General features: G+C 42.0%; 1 protein-coding gene across 2 annotated transcripts in view; it reads left to right on the forward strand.

The window, feature by feature from the left end:
* The first annotated feature begins 15,472 nt into the window (after positions 1 to 15,472).
* The window catches only part of pnoca (prepronociceptin a), a 67,820-nt gene continuing 58,609 nt past the window's right edge, over positions 15,473 to 24,683 (forward strand). The window contains exon 1 of one of the 2 annotated variants that reach the window (XM_054737168.2): positions 15,473 to 15,593. The gene's annotated coding sequence lies outside the window, so the exon portion shown is untranslated. The remainder of the gene's footprint in view (positions 15,594 to 24,683) is intronic. The other variant, XM_054737169.2, reaches the window with a different exon arrangement.

Raw genomic sequence — 24,683 nt, forward strand, 5'->3', positions numbered from 1 at the left:
AGACATAAAAAAAGAAGGAGAAAGAAAGAAGAAAAAAGAAAGTAAGAAAGGATAAAAAAAGAAAAAAGAAAGAGACAAAAGAAAAAAGAGAAAGAAGAAAAAAGAAAGAAAAGAAAGAAAAAAGAAATACGAAAAAGAAAGAAAGAAAAAAGAAAGAGAAAAAAAGAAAGAAAGAAAAAAGAGAAAAAAGAAGAAGGAAAATTGAAGGAGAAAGAAAGAAGAAAAAAGAAGAAAGAAAGAAAGAAAGAAAGGATGAAAGAAAAATAAGAAAAAGAAAGAAAGAAAAAGAAAAAAGAAAAAAGAGAAAAAGAAAAAAGAAAGAAGAAAAAAGAAAGAAAGAAAAAAGAAAGAAAGAAGAAAGAAAGAAACCTTTTATACAGTAGCACATCTCAAGGTAAAATCATGAGGCGCTTCAGAAAAAGAAAAAATTTTAAATATACAAAAGATTTAAAAATATGTTTAAAATGACTAAAAATAAAAATTGAGATTAAAAAATGTAAGGAAATGGTGAGAGAAAATGAATAGGAAAGAGGGAAATCAGTGGATCCCGGGAAAAACAGAACAGGTAGAAAGAGCAGAATAAGGAGAGGATGATGATGAAGGTCACTCCAAAACCAGCTTGAACAAGTGGGTTATCAGCTGCTTTTTAAGGGAGACCACTGAGTCCACTGATCGGGCCACAACAGCAAAATATCTGTCACCGTGTGAATGTGTGTGTGAATGGGTGAATGACTGTGTTGTAAAACACCTTGGGGGGTTCCAGGACTTTAGAAGGTGCTATATCAAATACAGGCCATTTACCATTTTTCATTTAGCCTGGTGCGCTGCACAACCAGTAGGCTTTGGTCACTGGACCTCAGGGACCTGCTGAGGATGTAGAGACTGAGAAGATCACCAATGTATGATGGTGCTTGTCCATGTAAGGCCCGAAAGACCAGAACCAGGGTCTAATTTACACATGTAAATGTGTGGTATTCATCATTTTATACCTGTCTGTGGAAATGTTCCTAAATTTAAGAAAACTTCAGACCATGTGTAGGAACGAACGGTATGTAGTGGAAGAAGGGGAAACCGCAACACAGAATGTCTCAGTCATCCACACGATCCTCATCCACAGATTATTTTACCCGTTAAAGGCCCCATGTGTGATATTTTTACCAGTTTACTATCAAATCCTGTGTTTCCAGTTCACAAACGTGTCCTTTTTCAATAATATTTCTCACCAACATCAATTTTAAATATTCCTGTCATGAGCGCGGTGGTGAGGAGAGCGGAGGTGAGGATCCAAATGCAGGGGAAGCAAGCAGGCAGACAGGCAGGCAGACAGGCAAACAGACCTGGACATTTAAAGGGGTTTTAATAAAACATGCAGGACAACAAAACAATGAACCGACAAGACACAGAACTGAGAGGGTTTAAATACACAAGGAGCTGGGAGCTTGGGAGATAGGAAAATGAGAGGCAGGTGGAAGTAATCAGGAGACACAGGACTGAACAGAGTGGGGAGACAGTACAGGTGTGACAATTCCTCTCAACTTGAAATTATATATTTCTATATATCCTGTGGTTGACGCTCCATGGTCATCCACCATATTAAATAAACATTTCGATGGAAAAACAGCTGTGCCACCTAATTGGTGCTACAACACCTGACGGGAATCTGACATTGTGAAATGGTTGTTGTGTTTTTTTGTAATCACAATTTTTTCTTTTCGCATTTTTATGGTGTTTTTAATATTTTAAGTTAATTAATATTATTTTTAAATTCATTTTATTAGATTAGATTTTTGTCCTTGTGAAACGCCTCATGACTTTGCTTGAGATGCACTAGATAAACGATCATTTCTTCTTCTTATTATTAAGGATGTGTCAGAGCGTGCTCTCTGGAGTGAACCATCGACATACATATATGGACAATGGGTTTCCATAGACTCCAATAACACGTTTTTGTGCTAAAATGGGAGGTGGCCACCACCGTCATTTTGACTGTGTCACAGGTTCCGTCAAGCCCAGACAACTCTATAAAAGGGAAGAGAGGAGGAGCTGAGGGTGGGGCTGTAAGGCTGGGATCAACTGACGACACCCGGTCGAACTAGCTACAAGCTAACCTGAAGCTAACCCAAAGCTAACGCGGAGGTGGGAGCTAAGCTAACGGAGGTAGCAACCTAGTTAGCTACAACCTGAGTTAACTGTGCACAACACCAAAACTTCTGAGTCAGAGATACGCCGGGCTGACCGCTGGGTAAAACCGGGTGGAACACAGAAGTCTCCGAGACCTCCACAGAGGTCTCCGAGACCTCCACAAGCCAGCAGCCGCACAGCAGACAAGCGCCGCTGCGATCTGAGATGCGCAGAGCTGCCGCTGGGGAGAACCGGGTGGAAAGGTTTCCATCCCAGAGCTCCACAAGCCGGCAGCCCGCGCAGCAGACAGAGATGCGCCGAGCTGCGGGAAGAACCAGCCGTCAGCCCGCGCAGCACACAGAAGCCGCAATCAGACAGAGATGCGCCGAGCTGCGGAGGTCTCCCGAGAGCTCCACAAGCCGATAGTCGGAACCCAGAACCACCAACATGTTATATTTCAACCCATTTTCTAAAGTGCAGCATTATTTTAAATGCACTGGGTTTTACCCTATTACATTTAAATTTCATGGTTAAACAGTACATGTTAAAATCTAAGCTCAGCTCGGCAGTGACCTAAAATACATAAATATAATTTTACTTACCGAAAAAAATGAAGTGGAGACTCCTTGGATGCTCTATCAGTGCAATTAATGCCACAGCAAGTCATTTTGTCCAACAATTGCACAAAAAATATCCAAAAAAGAATACACACACACAGAGACTCAAAATCCCGTAACAGTTTCCAAGCCAGACCGAGGCTCTACTGAGGCCTTTCCCCGGAGCTAGCTCTGTGGTCACGTGGGTCTGATGCTCATTAATTATACAGAATTTTAGGCTGTTAATACACTTAAACAGAAGAGTGAGAAAAACATTCACCCCCCTCAGAGTTGTCATGAGTGTAAACTAGATCATTTGAACCAAAAACATGTTTTGGTACCAGGCTGTAAACATGTTTATTTCTGCTGTGAAATTGGTATTTTTAACATGGGAGTCAATGAGGATTTGCTCACTTCTGATACCAGCCCCCAGCGGATGAGGGTGGAACTGCAATTTTTGGTACTTCCGGGATGGGACCAATTTTTGAGCGGCATTGTGGGGGCTTGGAGTGAACGTGTCTTCCCTGAGCTGTGTTGTGATATGGAACCAATTTGTAGGGTGACCACAGAGGTGGAGCTGGCCTGAATGGCGCCCTGTGCGAGATCACCCTGTGCCCATTAAAGTGCTTAAGTAAATAAAAGTGTTTCAAAAACAGCGTTTTTGAACCGGAGTTCTGCTCGCGGTGGGAACTCCGCCGAACAAGGTCATTTTTTATAACGAAAACGATCGACTGGTCACTGACAAGTAAAAGGGGGTTATTGGTAGATGTTAAGAACACTTACCGCTGAGGTAAAATGAGAGTATAAATGAATTGAGGGGAGAAAAACGCTTTGTTTTCCAACGCCGTTCTACAAGCAACAAGCTTACAGCCACGGCAGGAGCAGCTTTCATGGTTGCCGCGACGTGGAAGGAGCCAATCAGGAGAGGGACCTCACATCAGCTGACGTGGGTCATGTGACAGGGAGTAGTTGATATGGGTTACACTTTGTTGTGCTTTTATTACAGAAATATTATTATTATCATCCCTATTATTATTAAGAACATGCGATTTCTATGTTTTGTTTATGTATTGGTTGATGCTAAAAACAATTTTTTTTTAGAAAAAAAAAAGGAAATTAAATGCCGCCCCCTGCAGACTGCTGCCCTGTTCGGCCGCACATGTTGCACATATCAAGCTCTGCCCCTGGGTGACCATATGTCCTCTTTTCCCCAGACAGCATGTCCACTTTTCTTTCTCTGTCCGGGGCGTCCGGGGAGGTTTCTTGTATTGATGAAAATGTCCGGTTTTTCATCCAGGAGCAGGGATCGAATTATGGGGGAGCTGGATATCCTACACATCCAGGGAGAGCCGGAAAAAAGGTTTCTACCTACATTACATCATTTATGGACTCTCAGCGTACCGGGGGTTCTTCTGAGTGGAGAGCACAGAGAGCGGCACAGCGCTGATCGTTGTAGCGCAGCGCTCCAGGCTGCTGCGTCCAGCACACGGTCCATTCTCAAAGTGGCGCAACCAAAAAACTATAGTTAACACACGATCGTTCATGTCCGCACATGTTCTCTACTTTCTGTCTTATTTGTGTCTGAAGCGCTCTGCTGACGCAGCATCGAGACGCGCTCTGCGCTTTGCGGTCAGGAGATTCCTTTGATCTGCTCAAAAGTAACTGATGAGGTGAAAAAGTAAGAATCCAGGCAGCAGTTTTTCTGGAAACTTTAGTGGAGATGCAGGAAGATGAGAGACAGAAAGGACAGGAAATAGTTAAATAAAAACAAGAAAACGAAATAGGTATTCTCTCCACACATTTTTTCCTGTATATAACAATAATTTATGCACATGTAATATTTATACGTTTGATACAATTCAGATCACCTTTACAACTCAGTCACACACCCAGGGCCGTTTCAAGGCATTTTAGGGGGCCAAGGCAAAACAGAACACCCCCCACCCCTATAACTGGGCTCCCCAGCCTCTGTGTAATTCAGACCCTGTCCAGGAGTATTAATTATACGGTGTTTATAAAAGCCCCTCAGACATTACTGACATGTTCTAATATTATCAGATGAAAAACTAAATTATCAGACATGCTGTCTCATCTGCTTCTTTTCTAAACTTGCAAAAAGTAAAAAAACAGTTTGAAAGCCACTATTTGTGGAATCTCTGAAAGTTTCCATGGAGTGTGTGACAACTTATTTTTCATTGATCCTATCGTCTAATCTCACAGCTGAAACAAGCATCCTTAATCTGTGCACAGGAAGTAGAGCCCTGCACGGGCCCGGCCCGAGGGGGTGGAGCCCCAGCCCGACCCGGACCAAGAAGGTTTTCAGGATTCTCTGGCCCGACCCGAGCCTGAGCCCACTCTTTTTTTTAACCTTTCATAATGTTTTAGCATGATAGAATGCTCTGCATTCTAATTATCTGTGGGAAGCGTTCTGCAGTAAAAAATTAAAAAATAAAAAGAAAAGAAAAGAAAAGAAAAAGAAAGAAAAACAGCATTCATGCAGCTTTTTTTTTTCTAACAGAGCGTAGTTTTCGATCGGCACATGAAATTTACGAACACTATATTAATTGGATGCGTTTGTAAATTTAATCTGCTCTGAAAATGCGCTCTTGTGCAATTAGAAAAAAAGCAGCGTGCTAATTTTCTAACTGCGAGCGCATTTTCAGAGCGGCAGATTAAATAAACGTTCCCAATTAAAAAAGCGTTTGTAAATTTAATCTGCCGCTCTGAAAATGCGCTCTCCAGTTAGATAAAAACCAGCAATGAATGCTGTATTTTTTTAACTGCAGAACAAATTTATTCACAGAAAAATAGAATGCTGCCATTTTCATGAGAATAAACAAATGGTTTCTGACATCAAAGTGGACATAAAATGGCATATTAGAATAGGGGCACATGTTTCAATCAGCAGTTTGAGAATTCGTTCATATTGGCGCATTTATAAACCACACACACCTTAACTGAGCTAATGGGTGCATGAGAAGCAGGCAGGTGCTGCTGCGTTTAAGTGTTTCAATTTTGTTTATGAATTCGATTAAAAATAAAGGCGCCCGGCCCGGCTCGAGGTAATTACACAGTCGTTGGCCCAAAGCCCGGCCCTCGGGCCGTCGGGCCGACCCGCGGGCCTAGGGCTACAGTGCAGGGCTCTAACAGGAAGCGTACCGATGCTGTGGTAAAACAACAGGTATATTTCTTAATATAACGTTGCAGCACTAAAGCAGCAGAAAAATAAAAATTTGCAAAAATATGGAAAATATTTACATATGATGTGTTTGAGAGCCCTTTTATTGACAGAATCTGACATTAATTTTGGCTCTTCACCTGGAAAAAAATGGGTCCCAATGTGGTTTGTGTGGCGTTGCCATAGACCAGTGGTTCCCAAACTTATTTAACCGCGCACCCCCTTCTATGTCCCGACCATGTCGACGCCCCCCCCCCCCCCCAGCCCCCACATCAGGGCATCTCTCTCTCTCTCTCTCTCTCTCTATATATATATATATATATATATATATATATATATATATATATATCAGATGTCAAGCTAAACAGACAGGGTTAAAAAAATTCCCCATCACTTTCATTTTTTAAATAGTAATTAATAAACATTCGATACCATTACAATTTCCTTTGATTTCATTTTAAATAAATATTTAGAGTGCCCAGGTAGCACATAAACAATGCAATTTAACGGTTTTCTTAAAGTAGGAACGTTTAACCTGTGGCGAGAGCGCTCTCCTTCCCTCTGCTCTGCGTAAACCTGAGCTGATCACCTACTTGTGCGTAATCAAATGTCAATAGGGGACAAGATATAGCCATGATGTTCACTTTTACCTCAGACCGACTTATTGCTGTTTTATGGTGTGGCTGAATCTGCGATCCGCTGTCATGCGGACTGGAATAACAAATGCTGCAGTAACAGGACTTGTGGTCAGGTTCATGAGGAGTCACTGGCTGGAGCGGACCCGACTCATCCCAGAAGCTAATATTTTAATTTGACCTTGAATGAAAAATAACCTCTTAAAAGTTTTTATCACGGTGGAGGCAGCGTTCATTTCTGCCTTCAGTCTGCCTTCAGTCTGACGGCGCGCCGGAGTTAAAGCAGCGTGTGCGCTTATTGAATCTGTGTGTGTGTGTGTGCGCGCGCACGCGCGCGCGGCACAGCCGCTCAAGTCACCGCGTCTCGTTATTGGCGCTGTTTGAACCAATGTTGTAAAATTACTTCTGCCCATTCCAGATGTGCTCACACATGCACCCGTGAGCCGTGGCTCCGCTGGAACACGTCTGACCTCTGACAGACGCACTCTGAACTTCAGATCTTCAGCGCGCTGTTAATAGCCTGAATGGGAATCATTTCTTGTTATTTAGTTACATCCACAATGTTCTGTGTGTGAGGTTTACAATGTCAGAACACCTGCATGAGACAGGTGTTAATTACAATCTGCCAGAATGACTCACCACCATCAGATTCCTCCAACACCGTTAAAAATGATCAAATATGGAACATATCAGCGTGCGCAGGCCAGAGTGCTGAAGCTCGACGCATTGTTATTATGAAGCTAGGGCACATGTGGAGGACACACGCGCGTGCGCGCAAAAATATACTTGTTTTCAATTACATTTATTGTGCCCACTTACTTTTTCTTTGGCCCACCCACAAATGAGTTTCTACGCTAATGGTGACATATGACAGCCTTCTCTGAGCTCCGCAGCCATTACACTTTTCACCTCGCGCACCCCCTAGCGGCAGCACCACACTTTGGGAAACCCTGCGATGTATTTCTTGTATTTATTTTCTTATTTTAGTCCTGTTCAGCACCTTGTTGGCATAACGTGTCTGTAAGGTGCTTTTGTAGATGATGATAATGACGACGATGACGATACCCCAGGAGTCTTGTGACTTGCAGCACAAGATTAGGGAGCAGGAGAGCAACTTTGTTGTGATGGTTCCCCAGATGGCAAGGTCATAAACAGAGCATTTGTTTTTGTTTGGAAAGCTCACAGTTTCTTGGGTAAATGCTGATGGCTGAACAGTGTTATAGCCGATGATCTGTGGCATACTGTGTCACGAACAGAACTCAGAAGGACCCGTAATGACACCAAACACTGTAAAGCACCTTTAAAAGTCTTTATTTTATGTGGAGTTACCAGAGGTGGGCGAGGCTGAGGCAGGGTCAGGAGGAAGCATGGGTCAAAACCAGAGAGATCCGTGATTGCTACAAGGGGCAGGCAGGAGGCAGAATACAGAGAATGGTCCGAAGGTCGAGAATCCAGGGGGTCAGAAGCAGACAACAATCCAGGCAGGGAGCAGGCACGTGGGCAGGTAGAGATACAGGAAAAAGGTCAGGATCTATGATTCAGGCAGAGGTAAGGAGTGCTGGAGAATTTACTGGCGTGAGCTTTACAATAATCTGGCAGCGACTGGATAGGTGGATGGTTCTTTTATAGCAGGGGGAGCAGGTGTGTGAGATGAGCTGAGGAGTCAGAAGCAGTTGAAGCGGATGAAAGCTGATTACAGGAACAGGTGAGATGAATGAAGTTGATTGTGATGCTGACTGTTGCTAGGGAAAACAGAGCTTGGCTGGAGCTTGGTGAAGGGACAGGTGAGCTGAATGAAGAGTAAATAAGGAGGCAGAGGAGGGTGAAGGATGGGAGTCATGACATACTGATGACCTTTAGGCACGCACTGCCTTTAAATGTATTTAATGGCAACTAAATTCAGAAAGACCAGCACTGAATTTTGACTCTTTACATAAACCTATGTATAATAATAATAATAATAATAATAATAATAATAAAGAAATCCAAGAAATCCAGAAGATTGTTCTTCTCGGAAGTGCCCACATCATCAGAAGGACGCTTTCCATAAACTAACCCTGAAACTGCCTTAGAAGCATGGATTGATTCTGGCACTTTAGTGAAAGCATACAAATATACAAAATAAATAAATAAATAAATAAAAATAATAATAGCCTTTATTGTCATTGTACAGGATACAATGAAATTGGAGTGCCACTCCCTTGGTGCACAATACAATATTACTTATAAATATAAAAGTTCCCCTAAAACAAAACAATAGTAAGTAAAATATATACCGAATAGCACAATATATACAGAATATCAGCTAAAATATTATGTATAAAATGGCATTAGAATAGCAGCACAATAGTTGACGGTGGCCTTGACAAGTCGCCAAGCAGTTTTAATTGTTTTTATGCTTATTTACTATAGAGATCGCCCTGGGAAAAAAGCTATCCCTGAATCTGACCTGTACCGTCGACCTATGTCATACTTAATAAAAGTTATTTTAACTTATGCTAATGATTCTTCTTCAGTAATCTGACAACAGAGATCAAAACAATGAAGCAATTTACTTCTGTTGTGTTATAGCATCTTGTGTGTTTCAGTGCATGTCACCTTCCATCAGTTAGCATACAGCCATAGTAAAGTAGCCCTAATCAGAGAGAAACAGACCTTGTCCTGATAATTAAGGCCCAACAGACACATAATAAGAAACACTTAAATGAATGCCTGTCATGATTCTTTTGTTTCCAGCAGAGATTTTTGTTTGTGAGCAGAGTGACAGTAATGCAGTCCTGCCACTCTGTGAAGGGAGTTTGGAGGACATCTGATTGTTCCTCCCACAGCTTGGTGGAGGAGTGACAGTCAGATGTCCTCCAAACTCTCCCCAGAACATCTCTTCACATTAAACATTATGTATAAGACAAGAATACCACAGTGTCTGTTATTTGCACAGATTAAAGGTGTGGAACACAGTTTAATTATTATGTCTGTTTATAATCAGTCTCTGAGTTTTTCAGGCTGATCATGGAAACAGTCTCCTACTGTATCTCCTGCATTAGCTCCTGACTGAAAATAGACGGTGAAACTCTAGGATTTGAAACGCCTGACAGATCTACGTCACAGTGTCACTTAACATTCCTGGACTCACCCATCTTTACTCATGACGGGAAAGGCTGTTAGTTTAGCATCCAGAAAACAGCAGAGAACATCTCGACTAATAGATGCTAACTATTAGCATTAGCTACTCCACCACACAGCAGAACTCCTCAAGGCTTATGTTATTTGTGGAGATAAAACATCAATGTTGCAGTGTTGCAAGTCCGAGCAATCGGTCAAGGCTTAGAAACAGTGGTCAGAGACAAGGGTCACAAAAGGGTCAAGAGGACAATAGTTCAGGACTTGCTGGTGAGGACAGAACTAGGCAAAGGGTCAAAAGACAGGCTGTCTTCTCTGGATCCACCCATAGACACACCCCTGGGCCCGCCCCTAACTCCACCTCTGGCGGGAAAAGAAGGACTGGCATGGAGTGAGGAAAGTCCAACTGGACCCAGAAGCTCTCAGGAATGCTGGAGGAAGATCTACAATTTGCTACCAAGATGAAGATTTATGACCTGTGCTCTCATTCCAGGAGTGCAGAATGTAACTTTTGTGCCCTCATGTGAATACTGCATGTAGTGAAAAAGATACCAAATGTCTTATGTAGAGCTAAAAAAGTGTATCTGGTAAATGACCCTTTGACCTAAACTGTCAGGAGAGAATGACTTGTGACTCTTACATTGTTTAGAGCAGTCTCAGAAGTGATATAAAAGGATGCAGCTCAGATCAGATTGGGCTGGCTGGGGCAGACGACAAGAAGAGACAGAGCAGATTTGGAGGGGTCATCCCCCGTCCTGCTGGATGGGGGATGACAGGCAGTTTTTTGGAAAGAAGCAGAGCTAGGCTTCGTTCTTGGGGAGATTCTGAGAAGACAAGAGCTAGTGTAAACTAACTCTTATCATTTTGAACTAATTCCTCCGTGGGGGATAGCAGTTGTTTTTCACTTTACCCATTTTTTGTATTTTGATTTTGTAATAAACCTTTTTTGAAAAAGAAACATAATCCTGATTCTTTCAGGTTTTCTCTAAAGCTTCACGTTTGGAGCCCTGGCCATAATAGCACAGAGGTAAGCATGTCGAAGATCGGTCTCTCAATTATCGGGACTTACTTTACAGTTTGTAATAGAATAATATAAAGAAACCTTAAGATAAGGGAAGTTTTAACTTCCCCCTCCTTGCGAGTAACGAGTTGTCTTAAGGGCGATAAAAGCAGAATATTCGAGGTTATTTTGGCTCTGATTGCAGGTTGAAAAAGTCTCTAATCAGCTGGAAGGTTGGATTAATAAATAAATTGATAAACTTATGGTAGCCTGATCAACTAGCATAAATCATTTTATAGTTACCAACCTCCCACATAAGCTGTTAGAGGCGCAATTAATTCCGGGTAGCCCAAACAATTGCTGAGAGGCTTGGCTTGCCCCCAGACTTCTCTCTAGTATCTTAACCAAAAGGTAACGAGTTTAAAAGAAGTGTAGCACTCTGGGGCTGGCTATTCGTGCAAGTCATTTCACCTTTAAAATAAAAGACAAGATTCTAATTAGGTAGTCCAAACCCGGATCTAGTACAATTATACTCGTCGATACACCCCCGAACCCTGATGGATGCACCGTCTCATAAGTTCTAACGGGACTGGGTTTTAAAGGAACCGGTAAATGGGACGGGCACGCGACAGCAGAGCAAACAGAGTCAGTGGTAGAGTTCCGTTGTTGTTGTCCAGTCAGAAGCAAGGTGTCCAAGTATTTGTTACCTCCCCTCCAAAGTATGACTTACAAGGAGTTCCTTCCTAATACCACTGCAAATGTACTGATTAAACAAGTGTTCAACGCCTTTAAGATCATTTTTTCACACATTAGTGTAAAGTTTTACAGCACATCTGTGGCAGATGGTGAGTCTACAGACATGTAACTAGCGAAGCTGGGCCAGTCACTTGGCTCAGCCACCAGATGCTTGCACATCAGCCCCAAACCTAAATCCAGTGGTACTCTGATTCCCTTTTGATAAAGCATTTTGAAAGACAGATTAAGTCAGTTCACATGGCAGGCTTTTATGACTGTCAGACAATTTTCAAAGCGTAAAAGACCACTTATGTGGTAAAAAATATAACACAGACATACCAGTATTGGTTCTACAGTGTGTGATGTGGTGCAACACAGCAAAAATGACACATTAGTCAAAAACTGATTTCCCTCACAGATATTCCATGCTCAGTCTAACAATCTAGCGAGATTGAAGGTAACTTTGAAGTAAACATGGCGAAGGGTGACAGTGCTGTGCACTTCCATCACCTTGATTTCTGACTGGCTAGATCTCACATCAACCGGAAGCACATTTGTTTGTCTTTGAAAATTAGACAAAGACAATACAACATGTTTAACAGCCAGCATTTATGATCGGACGTCTTTCTGAGCAAACCAGAACGCTAGTTAAAGCTGCTTTCTGGAGTTTTCCCCTTTCAGAAATTATGTATGATTTGTCAGAAATCCATAAAAGTGATTATCTTATCATGTACTGCGATATAATGCAAGCAACACGTCCCCTGCCCCACAGAGCTCCATGCAATTGGAAACAGCGCTGACCAAAACTAACCACTAGCGTCAGACTACCACTTACTTGCTCCAAATTTAAGGAATACCTCGGCTGATGCAGAGTTTATGAACTTTTCACGGACAAGGAAGTATCTAAAATATAAATATGAGAACAGAACATGACATGAGAATAATACTCGTAAAACTCTGTTTTAGCTCTGTTTGTAGTAGGGTTGTCACGATACTAAAATTTCAATCTCGATTCGATACTGGGGGAAAAACTCGATACTCGATTTCGATACTATTTAAAAACACCAATTTATTGAACAAGTTTATTCAAAAAATAACATTCCTCAATTTATATTGCAAAAATTAAATGTTAAGAATTAAGTGTGTAAAGTGCTTAAACCTTTCAAGTATCAGCATTTTTTAAAAAGTGCATACAAAAACTGGCGAAAGTTAACACTTTAAATCATGAATTGTCTCACTATATACACACTATTTGCAGAGTGATGTTTTGCTGCTTAAACTCTGTTTAAGGTGCATTTTTGTCATAAGATGTAATGCCATATGTTTTGTTCTGTACTTTTGAACAACTCTGTTGGTCAATAAAGGGAGAAAATGAATTTCTCCACAGTAGGACAAAGGTACATCTACCGGTAATCTTAATAAAAACAGATTGGCGCACGGCAGTGACGTCATTAAAAGCGCCGGTTAGATTAGCCGCGGCTAGTCTGTTCACGCCTAGAAATCCCAGACCCGCTCCAAACGAACAGGGGAATCATGTTAATGATTCCTAACTAAACCTTTCGACATAGAGATGTTTTGGTGCAGATAATGTCTTATTTCGAGGCTGCACCATGGGTGCCCGTCCGCACCCGTTATATGGATATACGCTGATGGCGATTCGCCGATGGATCTAAATACCCCGGGGAATCCAAGTAGCACCAAAGTTGTCAGCGTGAGTAAACAAACGTACTGCATGCTAGAAATTAAGTCCGGGTTGCGATAAATGGGAGTTTTCCTTTAAGCACATAAGCGTGAATATACAACTACGTGTCGGACTTGGTATGCTAATTAAGTTGGGCTGTGAAGCGCCTCCCAAATTCGCTGTTTATGTTTTTGTTTATTTATTTGGCAGACAAAACTTGGATCGGAGACAACTCGCGTGGGAAATTGCAATGTAGCCATGCGGCATCTTCTTCTTCTGTTTGTCTGGGAGGCGGAGGCTTCTTTACGGCATCTGGCTGTCGTGCGTGCCGGTGTACTTGAAGAAGGCTGTGTATAATAGTCCATAATATCGATACCACAGGGATGGAATATCTAATTTAGATACCACTTTTAGTATCAATTTATATCTAGGTATCGATTTTTTGACAACACTGGTTTGTAGGCTACAGAAGCACATTTATAAACAAAAACGTGAAGTCGCCATCTTAAAAAAACAGGAGTGTGATATGCTTGTCCGCCACTAGATGGAGCCATTGGGTAAGAGAAATACTCTGGCGAGAAGCTTTAACACATCACACATGGTAGGATTATCTGATTAGATGATATTTAATGACTTTACAGTTATTGTTTGCATCCTTAGGATTGTCAGGAGGGCAAGATCATGTAAAAAATCTGCAGAATTGTCCTGGCATGTGAACCGCTCTACTTTCTCCTCCAGCTGAATTGTACTTCCTGAAACAACGCATCTGAGCTTTCCCACCCCCACACCAATTACGACTTACAAAAGCATTAATTCCTACCTACATCCTCTGCAAATGTATTGATTAAACAAGTGTTCGACACCTTTAAGGTAAGTGCATTAAAAAGAAGACAGCAGTTAACCGTACTTAGACTGACCCAGGTGTACTGGCTCATCTCAGAATTCTAACATCCTTGTCTGTCTTCATTCTCGACTGTAATTAATAAAATCCCAAAATTACATCTAGCTCTTCTGTGATGTGGCAATCTTCTAGTTCCTCAAACTGGTGCACCAAAGCTTTTTCCCCCAGAGTACGAATTACAAGGCATTCATTTCTAGTAGAGACTACTGCAAATGTGGATACTGTGGATTCGACAGCTACCTCTGGGGGTGTTGTCCCTGTCAGTCTGAGGAAGATCTGCTTAGTTTTAGGTCAGGAAAGTTTCCTCTGGCACAAATCAGAGCAATTTAAAAGCAAGAAGAACAAACTATGATTTGCAAACAAAAGTTTGAATGTTGGATGTCAGAAGAACTTTAGATTTCAACTAAATTACTGTACGATAAATAGGATTTTGATTTGTGGTAACAACCACCAAACCAATTAAATGTTGCCTAATACGTGATGCTTATATAATGCGGCGAATGCAGAAGGATGATGTGAAATGTAATTAGTGTGAATACTAAAACACTAAAATGAGAAGCTGTTGATAATGTTAATGTTACACAAGATTAATTAAAGCTGTAATGGCGAATCTGCAAACAAGCTAAGTTCTGAACACAAACACACTCACCCCTCCCCCGGTGTTCTGCCGGAACTGGAAACCTGCGATGCCAGACGAAACGAGATCGCGCTAAACACCAGTCGCTGTTTTCTAGGTCCAAATGTCTTTTGTTGTTTGTGACTTCAAATGGTGTTTGTTTTTGGGACTCTAGTAGTTTATCTTAAAGCTGAAGTGGTAGCAGCCGGCTCCTTCTTCTTCTCTGGTATTATTGAGCGGAGAACCTCTCAAACCAGTGGTGTTCTGTTGCTAAATACATGAGTGTGTGATGAGTGGAGGACCCAGGGAAGTGAAGAAGTGCTGTGATTTGCTAAGACCAACAAGCACGTGGTCTAATAGTTGCTTTCAGTCTGAAACATGTTATTGGAGGAGGTTTTTAGACAAATGTGAGAGATCCACTTTATTATTACTTTTAGGTTTCTTTTTTTATCTCTACAACTTATTTATAGCTATACTAGGTTAGAACGTTGTTAAGAGTCATGCAACAAACATTTAGAAGCCAATTTGTTTTCCAAATTTGCTATTGCAGCTTTAATCCAGTACTTCGGGGAAATATCACGTTGTGTTAATGCTTCTCCAGGTAAATTATTTTCAGAAAATTTTCATTTTTTGTCATCCAAGGATTTGTGTTCTTCTGTTTTGCTTTTCTGAAAATTGTTTTTACATAAAACTTCACCAGAAAATAGAAAATGAGTATTTCTAGGACACTGTTACTTCCCATATTGTTTCACTTTCATCTTTTCCCTTTTCTTATCCATCCCTGTATTCCCTCTTTGCCCTCCTCTTTACCTCACCTCCTCCTCGCCTGCTTGAATGCTCCTCTCTCCCTCTCCCCTAATGAAAGGGTGAATGAGAGGAGGAGGTTGGAGGGGTGGGTCTATAAAAGAGCAGCAGCCTGCAGCCCACGTAGCCAGAGAAACTACGCTGAGACCGAGGGAAGGAAACACACAAGGAATCTGCACGGACTCACAATCACACACCCAGCACAGGTAGGAAGCGCCCGGGGCAGGGAGAGGTTTTAGGAAGAAAATAACATACTTGACCTTTGGCCTTTGGTTAAAAAAAATGTTTTCTTCACTTTGTGGCTGTCTGTAACTTTTGCATACAATTAGATAAAGAGAACAAAAGCAACAGGACAAAGTGGATGAAAATGTTTTAAAGTCATGAATTGAATTGAATTTATTTTTGGGTAAAATCCTCTCAAGCAGTTCATCGTTGAAATCTTGACACCAAAGCTTCTTCTGTGACAGACGGGCGGACTGTGTGTAATACTGCTTTAAGGTTTTTAATGAAAATAAAGAAATAAGATTTTAAATAAATTTTATATGTTGTTAAACCTGTTGGAGTCACCAATATCTGGATCATACTCATCTAAAGATGTACAGAATAATTAACTAAGCATTTCTCATTGATAACCATAGAAGCACACAAGTAGTGTTGCAGCAAGAAGTCAGTCAAAACCACGGCTCAAATATCAAAGAGGGGAATCAGTCCATCGCTGACCCATAAGCCCCATGTTTAAGTCCTGCTGGTGTGAGTGGGTTAAAAGGCAGTGTCCACACAGAGAAGCAACGTGTGTGTGTGTGTGTGTGTGTGTGTGTGTGTGTGTGTGTGTGTGTGTGTGTGTGTGTGTGTGTGTGTGTGTGTGTGTGTGTGTGTGTGTGTGTGTGTGTGTGTGTGGTGTTTCAAAAAGAGGGAGGGAAAGGTCATAAATTTCTGGTTCTGATTAGTCATGTTGGTAACGCTGTGATTTAGAGCTGGAGGGCTCTGTGAACGGACGGGCAGGTTTGACAGAACGGTCCTGTTCATGCTCACACCACAGCTCAAGAGGCTGAATGCCAGCAGCGGTTTGGTTGAGATCATGTAGCTCAACCAGGTTGAATTCTGTGGAAGTTACTTCATCAGGAAAATATTTCCCAGATTTTCATGAATGGTTGAATTACCCATGAGAGTGACTTTTAGATAGAGATGCACATATTTTGGTTTTCAGGGATGATGCAGATTTCATGTTCGTTGATACAGATTTTGGCCAATTCTGATTTATCTCAGATAGTTTTAATTAACAGAATGGACTGTTGTTCCAGTTTATGGACCAGGAAACATGTTGGCTTTTACATTGCTACTTGTACCATGGCACCATGTGATGCAGGAATAACATTAAAGGTGTTGGAATAAGGGTTAAAGCCTTCTTTATAGCGATGCTGAAGTGTGGTTGGGAACAAGACCTGGTTGTTTTTGTTGCAAATGGATTTTATTGATTTCATGTGATCTGGTCACATCTGGCCCATCATCCAGCAGACGACTGTCCCCTTTATGAGCCTGAGCCATTCAAGGCCCATGGCTAAGAACCAGGTAAAATGAGACAGGATTACTAAGACAGCTTGATTTTGTGACACTACTAAATGAAAAATTCTTCTTTGTGTATTTTGGAGGACCATTTTGCTGACATGAAAGTGTTTAAACTGTGTCAACATGTGGACAGATAATTGCCATATGCCTGAATTCCTCTAAGGATTTTTCATGATTGAATCGTGTGCTGCATGAAGCATAGTCGATGGGATTTGTATCGTCAGGCTGGCCGCGGGTGCATCAACCAATGAGACAGAAATAAACTGCAACACACTGGTCTTTTTTGAAAAAACAAAACATGTCCTGATCTGTGCTGACAACTCAGGCGAGTGTCATCAAAGGAACGTGTGGGCACTTAAATTATGGAAAATGTATAATAATAATGTCACACTAACCCACAGCCATCCTCCATCCATCCATCTAAACTGCTTCATCATTACTAGGGTTGTGGGGATGCTGGTGTCTATCTCCACCAGCCATCAGACGAGAGACAGGGGACACCCTGGACAGGTCTCAAGTCCAGCACAGGGACACTTACTCGCACATAGAGACAATTTAGAGTCTTCAGTCACACTAACAAGCAGGTGTCTGGTCCGTGGGAGGAAAACTCACACATGCATGGGGACACCCTGCTAACCTCGAGCAGAAATATAGTGCTGGTGGGAATCAAACCGGCCACTTTCTTGCTGCGAGACAACAGTGCTACCACCTTTAACCAAAGGTACACCGAACACTTTTTAAAATTGTGTTTTAGCAATAAAAAGTCCCAAAGATTATTTTTTTCATTTTCTTCAACATCAGAAGGTTTCTATATAGACACATTGTGTCACATTGAGAGCAGGAGGAGGTTAGGACCCAAGATGCAGAACACCAGAACGACTCGCAGCAGGAGCGGTTGAAAAAAGTAAATTCCTTTATTTAAGGTAGCAACACAAAAATGCTGAAAGGTGCAGGATTCCAATCCTGAAAACTGAAACTCAGGAAGCCAAAAAAACCAAAGCTCAATTATGAGCACAAAGGGGGGAAAAAAACAACGCTGACACACGACAATGGACCAACAAACACTAAGACACAGACAGGGTTATATACACAGGGCTGGGTGATAGGAGACGAGGAGCAGGTGTGTGGGGAATTGGGCACAGGTGAAACTAATGAAATGAGGGAAGAAGCAGAAATAAACAGGGGAGAAAACCAAATCTAAATCCTAAACCAATGCTACTAAAATAACCCGAACTTAAAACACTGTCGAAACAAAGACACCGGGGAAACTAATAATAAGTAAACGGATGATCTGAAGTGGGGAAGGGAACACACACACTAAAGGAGACTAAAGAACTGAAATCATAAACCTATAGAAAACTACAGTGGAGAGACTAGGAGAACATGAGGAAAACCTGGAGGGAGCTGAGGACTATAAGGACACAGAACACTAGGGGACAACTGAGGGGAACCTGGAGGGGTTGATCATGGCACATTGGTCTGCTGGATGTTTTGGTCAGAAATGTTACTATGATTATTACTACTACTATTATTATTATTATTATTATTATTATTATTGACTTTAATGAAATATAAATGAAGTGACTATTAGTTACTTATGTAATAAATATATTAATTAGTGATTTATTGCATGTTGTTATGCAAGTGAGAACCTCCTTTGTGAAAAAATAGTCTTATAGAAAACCTGTCCATGGAGGCTGCTGTGCTAGTAGCTTTTTTTGCAGAGCTGAACTCCTGAAGTAGCTCAATTAATAGGTTTTTTGCCCTTCAGGTCTGTAAGTGTGAAACTCATTACCATGAGTGTGATTATGTTTATTTAATCAGCCAAGAAACCTTTCTGAAAATCAATAACCAACATCTAAAGGGGAAATTATTAATCTAAAGCCTCTGTGTTTTAGCCTGGGGCAAAGTTGTGACTCTACCTTAGAAACACCATCTCCGGTGTTCTGAAGGTGAACGCCAACTCCACCTGGGCTGGGGGACGGCCATATGACTGATAAAACATGGTTGATGGTTCATAATGGTCACCATTTCAGAAAAATGCATTAACCCACCCTAACATAACAGGTAACATTAGCATTATTAGTAAAAATCTGAGGTGCTCCTCCAAGATTTTGTGTTTTATATAAATTCCCACAGTTGATCAAGAAGGGTTTTCCATTTGTTATAAATGTTCACACACCAGTGTAATGTCTGGCAATAGTCGTTTTTAGGTACAGTTTGACCCTTCAACATCTGGTCAAAATGGACACATGAGACTGCATGTGTTCCCTTTAATCTGCCTGCCTTCATCCCATCAGCTGGAGCTCAGAGCCTCTCTGCAGCTCTGAACACATGATAACGTATTGTCAACAATAATGTTCTCTCCTCAAGGCCCAAGCTTCCCTTATCGTCCTACAGGATTCTTCATGCCTCTGAATAGGTGAACACTCGCAGCTCGGATTAGTTGCTAAATCAAAGAATGCTTTCTTAAATTAAATATGAACATTTAAAACTTATAAATTAGATAATCATTAAATAAACATTTGTTTATTGCTTCTTATAATAATTATAATATAATGAAATGCTTTCATTAATCTTTGATTGAAGTTTGAAATGAATGTAATGTTATGATTACATTGATTGATATATGTTTCAGCATGTTGATATGATGAGGTCATCACCATTTGCACTCACACAAGAACAAAGAAAAGTAAAGTCAAACGCGTGACACATAAATAGCCCTTTACCCCAGATCAGAGCATCCGGTATCAAAGAAGGCATGTTTCTGAGGTTGTCTTGGTAATATTCCTCAATATGTCAACCTCTGGTTGGCTACACAAATCATAACATGAGAACATTAAAACCAGATTACTTTGGTGATTCATCAGTTCTTGAGAAAGCTTCAGACCAGCCATCTAATGCAAAACCTCTCTAACCCATTAAAGCTTTTGACACGCCGTCAAAATCTTTTTTCACCTGAGAAGCTGATACAGCAAGATCCCTTAAAAATCCATTCGAGACGCAGAACAACTACCTGTTGTGACCTGGAGACAACTCTAAGACCGGTCTATTAGTGCCACAGTTTCTTCTACGGACCTCGGTGCCTGGGAGTCCAAGGACTTCGACATTCCGGATCTATCACGAGGGCCTTTGAGTGGGTATGTAGACATGACAGATTGCGTCTGATGTGTTTTTGATAAGAATCAACTTCATAGCTTAATGCAAACCAAATTCTTTTACACCCAGAACTCAGCTTTCCTAGATACGGAGGTTCTGATAACACCGCATTCACAAATAGGTTTCATACATCACATCTACTCCATCTAGATACATCCACTCACAGTAAATGTTAGTTAACTTGTCATGTTTTAATTGTTTGTGAATTAAATTCTTACTTTTGCAAACCTGACTCTTTCCTGAATCAAAACTAAATATTTACAGTCCCTGAATAAAACAAAGAATCCTAGAATCTTCTGATTAAACACAATAAAGACCAAGCAGGTTGATATTCTATATTTAAATAGAGTATCACAGCTAGTCTAAAGTAGAGGTAATATAAATTGAGCTCTTAAAGCACTCAATTTCTCAAACCCTACATATTGGCGAGCCAGCCAGACTTTAAACTCGTCCACTTCGTGTGGGTTCTGATGAATCAATTCTTCAAAAAACTATGATTTTCTGTGTCTGGGTGGAAAATGAGGGCAATCTCGTTATTCGCCACCTGAGGGTCCCTACCTATCTCACAAACGGGGAGACTCCCATTCCCGCCACCAGGGGCGCTATTCTCCCTTGCCACTCAGTCTGTGTGTCAATTAGAATCTACAGCAAAAACGGCAAGAGATTAACTGTTTGTTGATATTTAAAGGTAACTTCATTTATGTGTGAGTTTGTCACGTCCTTTGAGTGATTCTGTCACGTTTATCTGTGTGATTTTGTCACTGTTGGTAAAGCTTGTGTTACATGAGACAGGAAACGCTGATCTCCACTTAGCACTTAACTACTTGCTAATCCATCCTGATCAAACTGGTAATATTAGCATTCTAACGCTGCATGCCAGACGCTTTTCCAACAAGAATACCGGACATTAATTCCGTACTTATATCAGAATTACCCAGGGTCACCTGAAGCTGGTTAACAAGCCAGAAAAGTGCTTTATTTTCCGCAGCCTGGTTAGCAAGAAAGCTAGTCTTAAGCCCTATCAAAAAGAGTGTAGCGAGATACATACCACAAATTACACGCTATACTGACAAATTAGCGTGAGAACCCACGGTATTCCGCCGGTCGAAGAGCTGATTCCCGAGTGAATCAAGCAGAGAGAGAGAGAGAGAAATGCCTCACAAAACCTCCAAGCTTTGGTAAGCTAGCTATTGGCAAGGCCTGACAACGCCCACGGACACAAATCTGACAGCGCTGTCAACCGTTCGACCCAGCGTTTGCCTTTGTCATAACTCGCTATACTCTACAAAACAAGCTCCCGCATGTTTTTAGCAGTTTTGGGTGCAGTTTTGATTTTTATTGTGAGAGGCGACCTCTACCCGGCCCGTCCACCATTTTGGATGGCGTCACTCTGCGTAAGGGAGTGACGTCACGGAGTGACGTCACGGAGTGACGCACACTACCCCTCCCGCACTGTTGCCTAGCGCTCTAACACCATCTTGTGGCACCTCTTGTACATTACACTCTTTTTGTGTTTTCTGGTACAATACACATTTTGTTTTATAAACCGCTGCGTTTAAACCAATATACTTAAAAAGAACTATCTAATCTGCTAGTTCTTTTATTATTGGAGAGATTGGTGACCAGGAAGTCATGCAATCGTGTTTTCTTCTCTGACCAAATTCCTTCATTGACCGGTACCGCCACCTATTGGCAGGTATTAATCCGGCATCTTCAGCAAAAGCTTATTAAATCCAGTTCTATTAAATTCATCACAAAATTAAGGGTTCTGTGGAGTCATCAAAATGGCTGCAGACCGGGATAAACTTTTGATGGATTTTCTAACTGAAATGAAAGAGGACATTCAACAGCAGCTCTCCAATTTAAACCAGAAATGCCAAAATCTGGATGAAAAAGTCCTATCTTTAGATAAAATACTTGATGCTGTTGAGAATGCTTCCTGCCCTGGAAATGTTTTAGCCCTTTCTTCTGCTGATCTGCTTCCAGATGTGGAACAAAACCTGCAAACAGATGACAAGTGCTGTGACTCTGATTTCCAGGACGTAGTCCAAAGCTCTGGTCCAGCTGAACTGATAAATAACTCATCCGCCTGTGACGACGGTCTGGCGCCCCTGGTGTCGAGTCTGCCCAACTGTTCTTGGGACACCTCCTTTCTCACTGGAGAGCTGGTAAGCCTGTGGTGCCTGTGACACTAGAGCAGGTGCTCCGCTGCAACGCTTTCCTGGATACAGGTTCAGATTACACCCTCATTCACCAGTCGATTTTCAACCGCCTCTGCGCTGCTGCTGGAGGAGGAGTCAGACCTCCAGAACTCACTCCATGTGCAGTAACTGTCTGTGATTTCTCTCCTTGTCACATGATCTTGTCATCCAGGTCTCTTTTCCACTTCACGATTGGTCCTCTGACTTTGACGCACCTCTTGGCATGGGTCTGGCTGCGTGCCAGGTCCTACCAGCTAACCCTCCCCAGACCCTGCTGAACCCCAACCACCAATACTTTGACCAAGCTCTCTTTGTGGATTTGCCAACTGTGTACGTTTATGGCAGTTCCTTTCGACACGGTGCTGAACCTAGTTCAGGCGTGGGTGTCGTTTGGTTACAGGCTAACCGGAAAAACTCTTGGTGTTACTAACTGGGTCCTAAGACCTCACAGTTTGCAGAAGTGGCTGGGATCTTGATAGTACTACAACTTGCTGCTGACCATGGTGTCCGCAAGCTGGTGATCTGCACCGACTTGGACTACATGTGTCTCAGTTTCACTTGTCATCTACCTTCTTGGAAAAGTAACGGGTTCTTAACCTCTAACCGGAAGCCCGTTAAACTTCAAGACCTTTTCATGGCTTGTGATGCCCTAGCGACATCACATGACATGCAAATCTATTGGCGTAAAGTCGAAGGTCATTCCTGGGCACCTGGAACTGATAAGGATCTGAACAATCTTGCAGACTCTCTTGCCAAACAAGGTGCATCTGTTGGTACCCCATGGTCCTTCAACCCCTTGTGGCTCCCTGATGATGTTGAGACATCTTGGACTACATCAGAGCTGTTTGGTTTGCTGTAAATTTCAGCCATCTAACCCCATCCACAGAGCTCCTCTTCAGAGCAGGGGGCCTTCCACACTGTGGTCGGACCTGCAATTTGGGTGGGGCCCCTGACCAAGTCCAGCAGAGGTAACAAATACTTCTTGACCGTGACCTGTGCGTTCACCAAATGGGTCGAATGTTTGCCGGCACCTAACGACATGGCTCAAACAACTGCTGTCCTTTTGATGAATCACATCTTCTCCCGGTTCGGTCTCCCCACATGTGTTAACTTGGATAGGGGATCTCACCACCTCTGAAGTGATGGAACATCTTTGGCGGATGTTGGGTGTCAAGGACAATTTCCACATTGGTTACCAGCCCCAGTCTTCCAGGCAGGTGGAAAGGATGAACCGGACTGTTTTAAAGTTAAAGTTAAAGTCCCATTAGTTGTCACACACACAGGTGTGTGTTTTCAGCATTTTAAGGAAATACGTGTCCTCTAGTCAGAGAGACTGGGATGTGAAGCTTCCGTTGGTCCTTATGGCCATACAGGCTACTCCTCATGAGTCTACAAGTGTCTCCCCATTTGAAATGATGACCGGCAGACAAATGAACCTGCCTCTCTACCTGCTGTATCAGTCAGTTCATCCCAGTGCCGCTCCGGCATACACTAGCAAGCAGTATTTGTAGGACCTGAAGAACCATCAGCCTGCAGCGTTTTCTTTTGCACAGACAAATCTGGAGAAATCAGCTGAGGGCAGGAAGGCTTATTATGATCAGAAGGCCTCCCATTCTGAACTCAACGTGGGTGATTAGGCCTGGTTCTACATCTTTGCTCCTAATTTCGGTCACAAAAAAGTCACCTCTGATAAAGTGGCTAAGAAACTTTTGCTGATAACTGAAAAACTCTCTCCGGTCATGTATAAGATCAAGATCACTGAAGGAAACAAATATCCTGTCTATAAGTGGGTCAACAGGAACCATATCAAACCGCACAAGGGTTCCGCTAATTTGAATGATAGTACAACCCATAACTCTGATGACCAAACTCGAATCGACTCAAAGTCTAAACGTGAAACGCCATTTTATTAGGTGTATCTAGCTGGTACCATCCTGGGCCGTTGTTGTCTCATTGACTCAACAAGGTGTCTCGATCTCACAAGTTTTCTTTTTTTTCCTGAGTAGAACGCAGGGGATCCCCTCTTGTGCTGAGGATGTAGTGTGACCAAATATGGCTAATTGAGGACGTTCCTGTATGTAAATGACTGAGAATGGACACGAGCACCTGGGTACACTCAGGTGGGACTTATCATCAGACGAGTGCGGAGGAGCGTGTGTACGAGAGGCCACCACATGTTTCATAAATCAGGATTTTGACTGTATGAACATTCTCATTTTGTTCATAGGAAGGAATTTAGGAATTTTTCTAGGAATGTTTGATACATGAGGCCCGAGGTGTGGTCTTCTGCTGCTGGAGTCCATTAAGTTCGAGGTTCAACATGCTGTGGTTTAGAGATGTTGTTCAGATTGCGGCTGTCACCTTTAAATC

This window comes from Nothobranchius furzeri, chromosome 9 (genome assembly GCF_043380555.1).
Source record: "Nothobranchius furzeri strain GRZ-AD chromosome 9, NfurGRZ-RIMD1, whole genome shotgun sequence".
NCBI classification, from domain to species: Eukaryota; Metazoa; Chordata; class Actinopteri; order Cyprinodontiformes; family Nothobranchiidae; genus Nothobranchius; species Nothobranchius furzeri.